The sequence below is a fragment of the Stegodyphus dumicola genome, chromosome 2, assembly GCF_044657685.1.
Source record: "Stegodyphus dumicola isolate Sdum_Otavi_A_Nest chromosome 2, ASM4465768v1".
Classification (NCBI taxonomy): domain Eukaryota; kingdom Metazoa; phylum Arthropoda; class Arachnida; order Araneae; family Eresidae; genus Stegodyphus; species Stegodyphus dumicola.
In genome coordinates, this window is record NC_140769.1 from 203,785,304 (window position 1) to 203,797,699 (window position 12,396).

The window sequence follows — 12,396 nt, forward strand, 5'->3', positions numbered from 1 at the left end:
TCACTTCAACTTAATTGAATAAATATTTATTTACAAACTTCCTTGTATTTTTACTACTGTGTCTTCAAGACTGATGTATTAGTCAAACTCAGAGAGGTTAGTTAGTTAGTTCTAAGCACTGGCCACCAGCGCACCTAGCTGGCGAAACCTGCCATATGAGGGGACAGGCAAGCCACAATGCATTAAAAAAAAAGTTAACACAACGGAAAATAACAGATTTAATAAACGTCTGGTAATGTGTTCAGATCAATCGCACAAAACGAACATAAAAAAAGCTTTAAATAAAAACCGTAAAGCAGATATGTACATTCCAAACACTCTCGGTGAAATTGTACAGATGGAGGACAAAATAATACGAACACCTGTGAAATAATGGAGAATCTTTATTAATAGGGCGTTGGACCATCCTTTGACTGAAGTACAGACTGAATGCGACGAGGGATAGATGAATAAAGGTCATGGACAGTATTTAAAGAAATACTAAGCCATTCCTCTTGCAGAGCGGTCTCTAATTGCGAAAGTCCGGATGGAGGTGGAAATCGGGAACGAAGTTTGGATTCCAAATATGCCCATAAATGGTCAATAATATTCAAGTCCGGAGACTGAGGGGGCCAAGCGAGATGTTTAACTGCATCGGCATGCTCTTTGAACCATTCTTGAATACCAGTGTGGATAGGGGCGTTGTCGTCTTGAAAAAGTGGTCCCTCCTCAGGGAACACAGTCTGGACAAAAGGATGGGCATGATCTCCTAGAATGCTTAGATAGTGATTGGATGTGATCCTCCTACGCAGGATAACAAGTGACCCAAGACCCTATACCATAATAGCGCCACACCCATGGTTCACAGTCGGCAAGAGGCAGTCAGGATGAAACGCTTCTTTGGGCGTTCTCCAGGCTCCGGTCGTCTGAAATAGGGTGAATGACGATTCATCTGACCATATTACCTGTTGCCACTGCTGAGGGGCCAAGCGAGATGTTCAACTGCATCGACATGCTCTTTGAACCATTCTTGAATACTCCTTCATGAATACCAGTGTGGATAGGGGCGTTGTCGTCTTGAAAAAGTGGTCCCTCCTCAGGGAACACAGTCTGGACAAAAGGATGGGCATGATCTCCTAGAATGCTTAGATAGTGATTGGATGTGATCCTCCTACGCAGAATAACAAGTGGCCCAAGACCCTATACCATAATAGCGCCACCCCCATGCTTCACAGTCGGCAAGAGGCAGTCAGGATGAAACGCTTCTTTGGGTGTTCTCCAGGCTCCGGTCGTCTGAAATAGGGTGAATGACGATTCATCTGACCATATTACCTGTTGCCACTGCTGTGGGGGCCCGCCTTTGTGATCTCTGCATCATAGGCGTTGCTTGAAAGCATTAGTTGCTGTCACCAAGGGCTTACGAATCGCCACTCTGCCATAAATGTTCGCAGCATGAAGTTCCCTTGTGACAGTTTTTGTTGAAATGGGTTCCTGGAGATGACTGTTCATTTCAGATGTTATCTCGGATAACGATTGTTTGTGCTTTCGAGCTACTATGCGCTTCAAGACCCGTCTATTGCTATCAGCCAGCTTTCGTCCACTGTTGTGCTTTGAAGACGTCGTCTTAGCCTCTTTCGTATACGCTGTAATAACGGCTGATACCATATTCCTTGCACACCCCACAAAGTTTGCTGTTTCCGTAACCGATGCTCCACTTAAACGCGCTCCAACTATCATTCCTCTTTGGAACTCTGACAGGTCTGACATTTCAGCTTCTCACGGATAGTTCGATCGAAGCATGCAAGTCAGGTTACTGCTGTTGAGAGATTGATACCTTCCTCTTCACGCTCACTAGGTGCAGACTTTTGTTGCAGGTGGTGCGGCTGTACTGCAGGTGTAAAATACGTCATACTTTTTCACAGATGTTTGCATTATTTTGTCCTCCATCTGTATATAGACGTGTCATTTCCATTTTTGGGTTTTTCCTAAATTTAAAATCTTCATAAGTTTTACTTTCAATTAGTTATTATTATTCAAATCTACTTTATATTATTAAAATTCATCTTAAAAGTTACTTCAATTATTTCTGTTTTCAGTATGATTTTCTGTTTTGTTATATCTCGATACCAATATTCTTCTTATTCTCATTCACAGTTTGCATAATATCTCTTGAAAATTTTCTAAACAATTTATAGTTACTAAATAAATCTTCAAACTTCGCAAATTTATATTTTCCTCTCACACTTCCAGTCAGGCAACAGTCCTCTACGAAATGCTTTGAATCGCCGAATTTATTACAAACTTTACATATATCATTTTCCTGGAGGTGAAACCTTCCATGTGCAGTGAGAATTTGATTGATATCTACATCTCCTAAAATTCGTGTTTTTTTTCCCTAATTTTCAAACATCTTAGATAGTTTTTGTTTCTTTAAGAGAGATCCCACAAATTTTTCCAGTCTCTAATAAGCTTGTCATATATTATAGTACATGCCTTCTTTTTCGAATCTTGAATAGAAACCTTTTCACACACACACACACAGATCGTATTTTATTCTCGAGTGTCAAGATGTAGAAACATCTTTTTACTCGACTTCTGATAAGGATCGGGTGGAAGGAGAAAGAGTAGGGTGGAAGGAAGTGTAGGAGGCGGAAAAAAGAGAGTGAGGTCCGCAATAGCAGCGGCGAAAAAAAGGGGGGTGGCAAGCTCAGTATCGTTATAAGATGTAGCCGCGGGTGGTAAACCGCAGAGTGAGTTTAGATTGAATGAGTCAATTAAGGTTGTAATTCTTATGTGGGTAGGATGTCACTTGGGTACCGATGTTTTTCTCTGGGATGCGGGGAGTGTCTGAGAGTGCTAATAAGGCTATTACTGTGGGTTTGTACTGAATAAAAAAAGTTGACCGCTAATCGTTTAATATACTCTTGAATAAGTTCGATTCGAAGGTCTTTGTGAATATAGATGTTTGGAATATACCAAGGAGATTGATAATTTCTCGTAGAATTTTATTTTGTAGAATTTGTAATTGTTTAATATTGATTTTAGCTGCATGTCCCCAGATCGGTGCTGCATAAAGGAGGGCTGGGCGAAGTATGGAGCGATATAAAATTAATTTGTATGTAGTAGATAAGAAACTTTTTCTACCAAGAAGAGGTCGCATAGTAGCTGTGGTGATTTAAAATTTTTGTACTACGGACCGGAAGTGGGTTCTGAAGGTAAGTTTTTGTTAAAGGGTGACTCCAAGGTATTTGGTTTCATTAATCCAGTCTATTTCTTCGTCAAATATTTCAGGGGGTGGAGGATAGTATTTCATGTTTCCTTTACGGAAAATTATTGCCTTAGTTTTATCAGCGTTCATTTTAATCTTCCAAAGGGACAACCATTTTTCCAATTTTATGAGATAGTTTTGGAGTTGTTTTCTTACGGCGATAACTGTGCAGGCTTTAGTAAGTATGGTGGTGTCATTGGCAAAGAGTGCAAGATGAACAGAAGGGTTTTTAGGGATGTCTTTGTGTATAAATATTAAAAAGGTACGGCGAAAGTGCCGACCCCTGTGGGACATCAGCATTGATTACTCTGGGGAAACCTTTTCGGTCCAAAACCCCAGAGGTGGTTTCTTTAGCTAGAGCATGCGCTCTCTCATTCTCATAATAACCAGCGTGAGCTTTGATCCAATTTAAATTCAAAATTTGCTTTTTTCGTATTTATTATACGAGGAATTTGATTTAAATCATATCAAAGACGGAGTACATCGAGATGAAATACAACATTTAGTAAGGAATTACAAGCCGAATAAAATAAAAACATCTGCCCTGAAGATAACGATAGTGCTGACAGATCAACTTCCAGTTCATTGCGCGCCGCGACGTCCCCCCCCCGCGCAGAGCAGCGTGAAATTGATAAACAGATTTCGGAACGGTTAGATAAACAAAGGATATGCTTTTATCCATTTTTTGTAGCAATTCCACTTTTTGTTTGATGGACATCGAAACATACTTTCGTTTTGTAGATCCTTGGGAGCTACTGCATCGGAAATTCTATTTGACATAATCGAAAGTTCAAGCTCACTTTTATAAAATTGCTCTTACAGTCTGCAAAAAATAATAAGCCGGATCCAATTCGAAGATTAAGGAACAACGCAATCGTCAACATTAACTGAAATAGATAATTAGATAATTTTAGCTTATACCGTACGTTATACATTAAACGCGCACCCGAAAACGTATTCTGCGCTTGCGCAGACGCATATGCGCAGCCGTAAAGGTCTTGGAAGCACGCGCGAACGCCTATGCGCATGCCTCAACTCGGCGCATGCGCAGAAAGATTTTAGCTTTGATGTCTGGATTATAGATCATTCCGGATTATGGGTGTCCGAATTAACGACTTTTGACTGTATTATGAAAATAAGCAGTAAAGGAAATAAATATTATGTAGCATTACGATAATTTATAATGAATTTTCAAAAATGGCCAGATGATTCTCTCGGAAATAAAGAGGAAAATCTAGAGGCCAATTACTACTAATATTTTTAAGATCACCCCTTCACTGTCAAATTTGGCACTACAAAAGAAGCACATGATTAACATATTCCTCGCCTTAAATTCTGGAATTCCAAAGTATCTAGAATCAATCTAAATTTGCTCAAATATCTTATAATTTTCATGGCAAGTAAGGAATAGCGACATTTTATGAGTTTTACAAAAAATGACATGCCTATCTCATTTTTATGGAAGGGACGCGTATTTTCAAACACTACCCCACTTTTCGAAATTTTGACTTCGCGGAAATATCGACTAGTTTCACCGGCAAATAGAAGATGGCGTACCCCACTTTTGACTACTACGGCGCGCTTTCGAAAGAATTGTGGTGCTGAATAGTGTGTTTATGTGGTAATTGTGAAATTTTCGTAATTTAAATTATTATATGTGGAAATTTATGCAAAATCTTTAGTGAATGTTTTTTGTTTATCGGCGTAGTGTATTTGAGGAAAGAGGAGAATAATTCACTGCTGATGTATACATTAACAGTATGAAAAATCTGGAAGGTGATACTCAGCAATAAATGTGATGCATTCATCGTAAAATTTAACGACGCCAGTGAAGCAAACGAGATTTTTCGAAAAACTTATCCACATCTGAAGTCACAATACAAAAAATTGTAGGTGGGCCAATACAGCAAATAATAAAATGACACTTGCAGAAAACTTCAGATCAAGGAATAAGAATTACAGTGCCTTTAGCGTGCTTAAAAACTACGAAACATTCTGCAGACTTTTGTGCCAAAATCAAAGTTGACAAATACACTCATGTCCATAAATTAAGGATAATTCGGAGTCACGCGGAAATCGAACTCTAAAATAAATATATCATCTGTAAAATCACTATAAACATCTTCAAGAATCATATGCAAATTTCAGGAGGTAATCAGATGACACCGATGGTACGTCACAATGACGAGAGTGTAAGAGAGTGATATATAAGGAATACAGGCAAAGAAGTAAAATTGTTCGCAGGCGCTTTATAAGTATTTCAGAGCAATAACCGAATAGTTATGACACAAAGGACGCATTTGGATGATTTTTTACGTGGTAGAATTATCGGCCGTCTGGAATGTGGGCGTACCCAACTGGAAGTATCAGATGAACTTGGAATTGCCCAAAGTGTCATCTCCAGGCTTTGGTAACGATTCGAAGATGATGGTAATCCGTTACAGCACAGGTCGCCCCAGAGTTACAACGCCGAATGAAGGCCGGTATTTGGCAGTTATTGCCAAAAGAAACAGGCGGAGCACAGCTTCAGACCTGTCTCCTCAGCTCTCTTCAGCCACTGGTACGACAATTTCAAGGCAGACCGTGTACAGACGCTTAGGGCAGATTGGTCTATATGCTCGTAGACCTGTCAGATGCGTTCCACTTACTGCAACTCACTGTCGCCTGCGGTTAGCCTGGAGTAGAGAGCATGCATTGTGGATACCGCAACAGTGGGCTTGTGTGATGTTTTCCGACGAGTCCAGGTTTAGCTTGCAGTCTGATTCTCGCCGGACTTTCATATGGAGAGCTCCAGGTACCCGTTACCACCAAGAAAACATCATTGAACGACACCGTTACGGTGATGCAGGAGTGCTCGTTTGGGGTGGAATTATTCTGGGTTCCAGAACTGACCTGCATGTTCAAATTGGAACCATGACAATCTAAATCTATCGGGACGTCATTCTGGAAAAACATGTACGTTTGTTTCGGGGCGCCATGGGCGCACAATTTGTGTTTATGGATGGCAACGCCCGTCCTCACCGTGCAAACATCGTAAGCGAAAGCCTTCAATCGGAGGATATCACCCGTATGGACTGGCCAGCATTCTCACCTGACTTGAATCCAGTAGAGCACGTGTGGAACATGCTTGGCCGACGAGTTGCAGCCCGTCAACCTCCTCCTACATGTCTACCGGAACTTCGGAGAGCATTGCTTTTTGAGTGGTGTAATATCTGATGCTAAAGCAAAATTTAAAGTTTAAAGAAATTAAACATTTAGCAATAGTAGCAATGAAAGCTCCCTGAGATATGTTGTGCAGACATTGAAGACAATAAAAGATTTTGAACTTAACAAATTTATTAACAATATAATAAAGAATAAAAACACAAAAAAATAAATGTCAACAATATTAGAGTATTAGGAAAAATATAATATAATCATCATTCATAAAATATTTTTACCTGATCTCCAAAACACTGGCATTCTATACAAACAAAAAAATGTCCTAAACAGTGACTATGCGGCCTAAAAATAAAGCTGGCTACCCATTTAATAAGTCCATAATCAATGGTCAAGAAAAACACCTGAAAATTTAAATGAAGTTCTTGAAAAACACTTAAGACCGGCCTAACTCCGTTTGCACAAGGAATCGCCGTTCACGTATTTTTAATTCCGCCTTCATTGAAGAAACATTCGGATGGATGCCGCCCACGGCAGTCACTCACATGGTAGCCGAAGAACTTTATTCTGGAACCATCATCTCGCAAACCAGAACCAATGCACTTTAATCACCGGACTGCATCCATTCTTCTGAAGCGGCTGGAAACCGCTCACTCAAATGCCGGGAAAGCAGGAACTAGAAGGGTTGAGCCAGAGCGACGCGAGATACTTATAGCAGAAGTAGGAATGACGTCATCTCACGGCAACCAATCAGCTATCGGCACGAATCGGCTTTTCAGATGACGTAACATCATGTTTCGTTTTTGCATCTCAATTAGGTTGACACAGTCCGTTCTCAATGCAAACAGTGGCAGCAAGGAAAAGAAGTAGAAGTAACTACTATATTACATTAAAATAAGGACTAAACTAAATAAACATTTCAAGGAGGAGAGATGATGCAGTAAAAGGTTTAAAAAATAAGCTGTATTTTCCAACAAATGCCCCCCCCCATCATCATCTCCGACCTGAAATAAAAACCCGAATGCCAGTATCTCTACAAAATTCAAAACAAGAATAAATGAATATCACAATTTCATTCAGAAATTTTTAAGAAAATTTTTCTTTGGGAAAATCTTATCCCATTATTTAAAAATTTTACCGTAGCAAGAAAGTCCAACATGTTACAGAACAATACAAAGACATATATATGATCACACACTCTATACTTTTACCCAGGGCCCTGGTCACTCATACAACATTCTACACTATACAATTTTACATTTACCTAATATCCATCATATATGACTTGTAGCATATTTTCAAATTAACAAAACTCTTAATTTAAATACACACAAAAACAAATTTCATAAGAAAATTGTTCCACAAAATCTTACCAGGTTGTGCTTAGTCAGCGGTTTTGGTATGGGATCAGCCAGATTATCTTTACTTGGGACATATTTTAAATCAGAAATTTCCCTGTTCAATAGATCACGAATGAAAAATAGTTTCACATCTATATGTTTTGTCCGCGAGTTTTCAATGGGTGATTTTGTAAAACATATAGCAGCCATATTATCAGCAAACAATATTGGCCTCGAAACATAGTTACTTGCAATCTTAAATTGAATGCATTCATCCAAAATGTTTTTAAACCAAACTAATTCTTTTGCTGATTCAGTCATGGAGATAAATTCAGCCTCCATAGTAGATAAACTCACTCCCCTTTCTTTAAATGTACGCCAAGATACAGGTGATTCTCCCAACAAAGCTATTTGTCCACCAATAGACACCATATCATCCCTGCTTGAAGCAAAATCCGAATCTGAATATATATTGAGCTTCAGTTCCTTGCATACCAGTTTGAGTTTGTGCTGTCTGGTATTGGAAACGTACCCTAAAAGTTTAAGTAATTCTTCCCAGTGAAACTTACCAGGATTGCTTTGGAACTGAGAAAATATATTAACAGCATAAGCTATATCCGGACGAGTACGATTGCAAAGAAACGAGAGACATCCCAAAACATTTCTATAAGGATAATTCATCATTTCAGTCGTTTCTTCTTGTGTACTGGGACTTTGAGACTTTGAGTATTTCACACCTTTAACTATTGGAAGGGAAGTAATTTGTATTTTAAAAGACTTAAATCGATCAACTATGTCTTCTATATATAATTGCTGATGAATTAAAACACTATTTTTCTCATATTCAAACTCCACACCCAGAAGCTTTCTTGTTTTACCTAAAATTTTCAAATCAAAATGTGAACTCAGGACTTTTAATATCCTTTTAGCCTGAACTTCACTTTTCCCGAACACAACTATATCATCAACATAAACCAACAGAATGACAAAATCTTTAAAACGATAGACACAATTACACCACTCAAACTTGATAAACCCTAGGTTACATACTGTTCTATCCAACTCGTAGTACCATAATAGGCCACTCTGATGCAAACCATACAAGGCTCTATCAAAGCGACACACAAAAGTTTCTTTATCTCGCTCCACAAAACCCTGAGGTTGGGACATGTAAATTTCCTCTGATAAAGGAGCATAGAGATAGGCACTTTTCACGTCACATTGTATATTTGCCCATCCAAGGTGTGCAACTAAAAGGGAGAAAAAGAGCCTTATCACTGAAAAGTTGACTACAGGAGAGTAGGTTTCATCATAGGTATCGTATTTAATTTGCCGATAACCCTGAGCCACTAAACGAGCTTTAAAACGAACAATGTTTCCAAATTCGTCACGTTTAATGTTGAAAATCCACCTGCAACCTAGTGGAGTCTTGTCTTTAGGAAGTGGAACAAGATGCCATACCTTATGCTTTCGCATGTTGGCCATTTCTTCTTCCATTACCTCTATCCATTTAAGTTTTTCTGCAGATTTCATTGCCTGGTTATAAGTGTTTGGAAATGAAACATCTAGTCAGCTAGCTATCTCTGGTATACGACGTTGAAGGAGTACCAGTTGGGTCGATTTCACCACTATAAGTATTGCTTCCCTTGAAATCAAACAAGGTAGGATCATACTGAATATTATGTTCAGTGCAATACCTTTCTACATCATTTGGTGATCGTAGTCTTTGATTAGACCCCCTCTCAAAATAATACACATCCGTACGAGTGCCGTCTGGCCTTGGAACAAGTTTACGAAGCCAAGTTACTTGTCTCAATGTAGATTGAGTGTCAGTGCCAATTGTAGAAGAAGGTACATTGGTATCGGTTCTTTCCTCTATTTCAGGAAAATAGCCAACTGGAGTGTCAGTAGATTGGAACTCTACCCTTTCTTCAGATTCCAAATCAGGAAGGGTGCCCAGTGCAGCTCCACTGCCACTTTTCTGCATTCCAATCGATTCTTTAAAAGTAGCATTTAGGGTTTCTACTACCTTTTGCTCATTTTCCAACCGAATCTTGTACCCTTTTGTTCGTACACTGTACCCAATCAATCGGCCCTTCGTTGCCTTTGGATCAAGTTTAGAATTTCTTTTAGTCTTTGGAATTCCCACATAAGCAATCGTTACAAATGCCTTAAGATGACGTACTGATGGTTTCCGCTTAGTGTATAATTCGAATGGGGCCCTTATGACAGATTCTATTAACCCTTTAACTGCTTAAGACGTGTTTAAACGTTTTTGGAATTTCTTTAAAAATGCTTAAGACGTCTTTACACGAATTTCAAATCGCAGGAAAAATGCTTAAGACGTGTATACACGAAGCCCGAATTTCGCGAAGATTGCTTAAGACGTGTTTAGACGACGCGATCTGGTCTTCCTTCCCCTACCTTTCTGCAGGCGGCTGTCAGTTGACACAAAAGTCTTAATAGGGTGTGAATCTCTTCGAAAAGAGCACTTTAGGAAAAAGTCCTTAGAGTGATATATCTTTGTCAGACAGCAGGTATGTATTATCTGTGTGCCGACTAAAAGTTTGCGAAAGAAGATAAATCGTTTTACAACTGTTTGCCTTGTGGTACTTTATACAAATGAAAGTCAAACAGGATCCGACGTTGTTATAGTACATTGCCGAATTTTAGTAGAAACAAGAAATTATAAGAATTGTAACGGAGGACGCCTTTATGCCTATATGTTATAGAATCGAATATTTTATTTTTGTATTGAAAAATGATTACAATTTCTGATTCGTCAGGAAAAAATATAAAATGTTGCAACCAGCTTTCTTGTTTGCCTTCGTATTTCAAATGAGCGTTATTATAATGGTATATTCTTCTTTTTACATTCTTAAATGTTAAAACTGTGCTTTCAGCATGCCTGAGTTTTGTACTCGTATGTGTGGCTCTATGCTCCGTAGAAATGGCGAACTGACATATAAAAATTATATGAATGTTGAAAGGAAGATATTCTACTCGAAACTTCAACTAAATCGAATAAATGAATACGCAGAAGGAATTTCTAGAAATATTTGTTTTAAAAATTTTATTATTAAGATTTTAAATCCAAAATGTTTTGGAATCTAAAGAAAAAATATGTAATCCTTGAAACATTTTTGGAAAGAAATCTATCGATATAAAATCTCTTAAAATTAATGGAGTGTAAATGAATTAAAACAGTTAGTGTACGGAAGGGTTAGATATACTCCGCACAAAAAATTACAATCAGAAGATCAATTATTTAAAGATATGAATTAATTACATTAAAAGAATTTAAAATAAATTAACATCTGTCCAAATGTCAATGCTAACAGCAATAGCACGAATGAAAGTTATTCTTTAAATTCCGAACTTAATTCATCCGTCGGTACGCAATGATTGTGTCTTTGCGATTACTTTTCTTATAGATACTACAAAAGGCCGCCAACGAAGTAGCGGTAAAATCGTTGAATATTAATAGTTTGAAGCGGGTTCAAATCCTGACGAATGGATTGCCTGCATACCAGTTTTAGCGAATTTTTGCTGCCCATGTTTAATGTGAATATGAGCCAATTTTAGTTAGCTTTTCATGATGACGTGCCTTGACTACAAGTCCTCGCTCGGGTTGTGTTTGGTTTGGCTTGTTAGATTATTAAGCACGTGAAGGCGATCTGTCTAAGGGAAGGTATGCTTTCGTGACAGATTTTCTAAGGGAAACAATCTCGCACTACAAAAAGTTAAAACCATAAAAACGCCCATGCAATCAGCTTGTTCACGGGGGTTTGAATGCAGGTCAAACTACCAGTATGTTAAGAGAAGCGATTTCAAGAATGTTTAATTATTTTGTTTAGTTTGTCATAAGCTAAATAAAATAATTAAACATTCTTGAAATCGCTTCACATTACTGAAATGGCAATAACTTCGAATTATACTATGCTACCACTTTTCCTCTAATATGAAATTTTGAACTTTTCCGTTATCGGACAGCCCACCAGCGACTGAGCGGAGTCTAACGGAACAACTGGTGGCTCTGTCCGGGGTTCGAAACCCGGCAAACGGGCTGGTTGCCAGGATGATATTCTTAGTTTTCCATATGTGTAACATGTATGCAAGCCAATTTCCGTTAGGCAGTCCTCGAACGAAGGCATCCTTCACCTTAGGCAAATAACCATCGAGTACTTTGCCATAATCAAATAAATGACATGCTTCAAATATTTATCCATAACATGCTCCATATATTTATCCTGTTATGCTTTATCCATAACATGCTTCAAATATTTTTATGTTGAAAAGTTTATGCGCCAAAGTTGGCCCCCGTTGAATGAAGTATGTTGTTTATTTTTGCTTTGTTTTTTATAACAACAATGTTCTTGTTTTCAGAATCTGAATTATCAATAAAATTCTTTTAATAATATGCGATTCTATTTTGTTTCTTTGTTTAATGAAAAATTAATTTAAGCGACAAATCTCTTACATTTAGAAAAAATTTCGATTTTCGAAACGAGTTGCTGTCAAAAGCGCATCTTCTCGTTGCTGCATATATTTATTTAAAACAAACTGCTTGGCGTGTGTGCTTTTATATTTGAAAAGATTCAGAGAATTTTCAACAGGGAAATAAAGATATTAATTTTACTGAATTTTGTG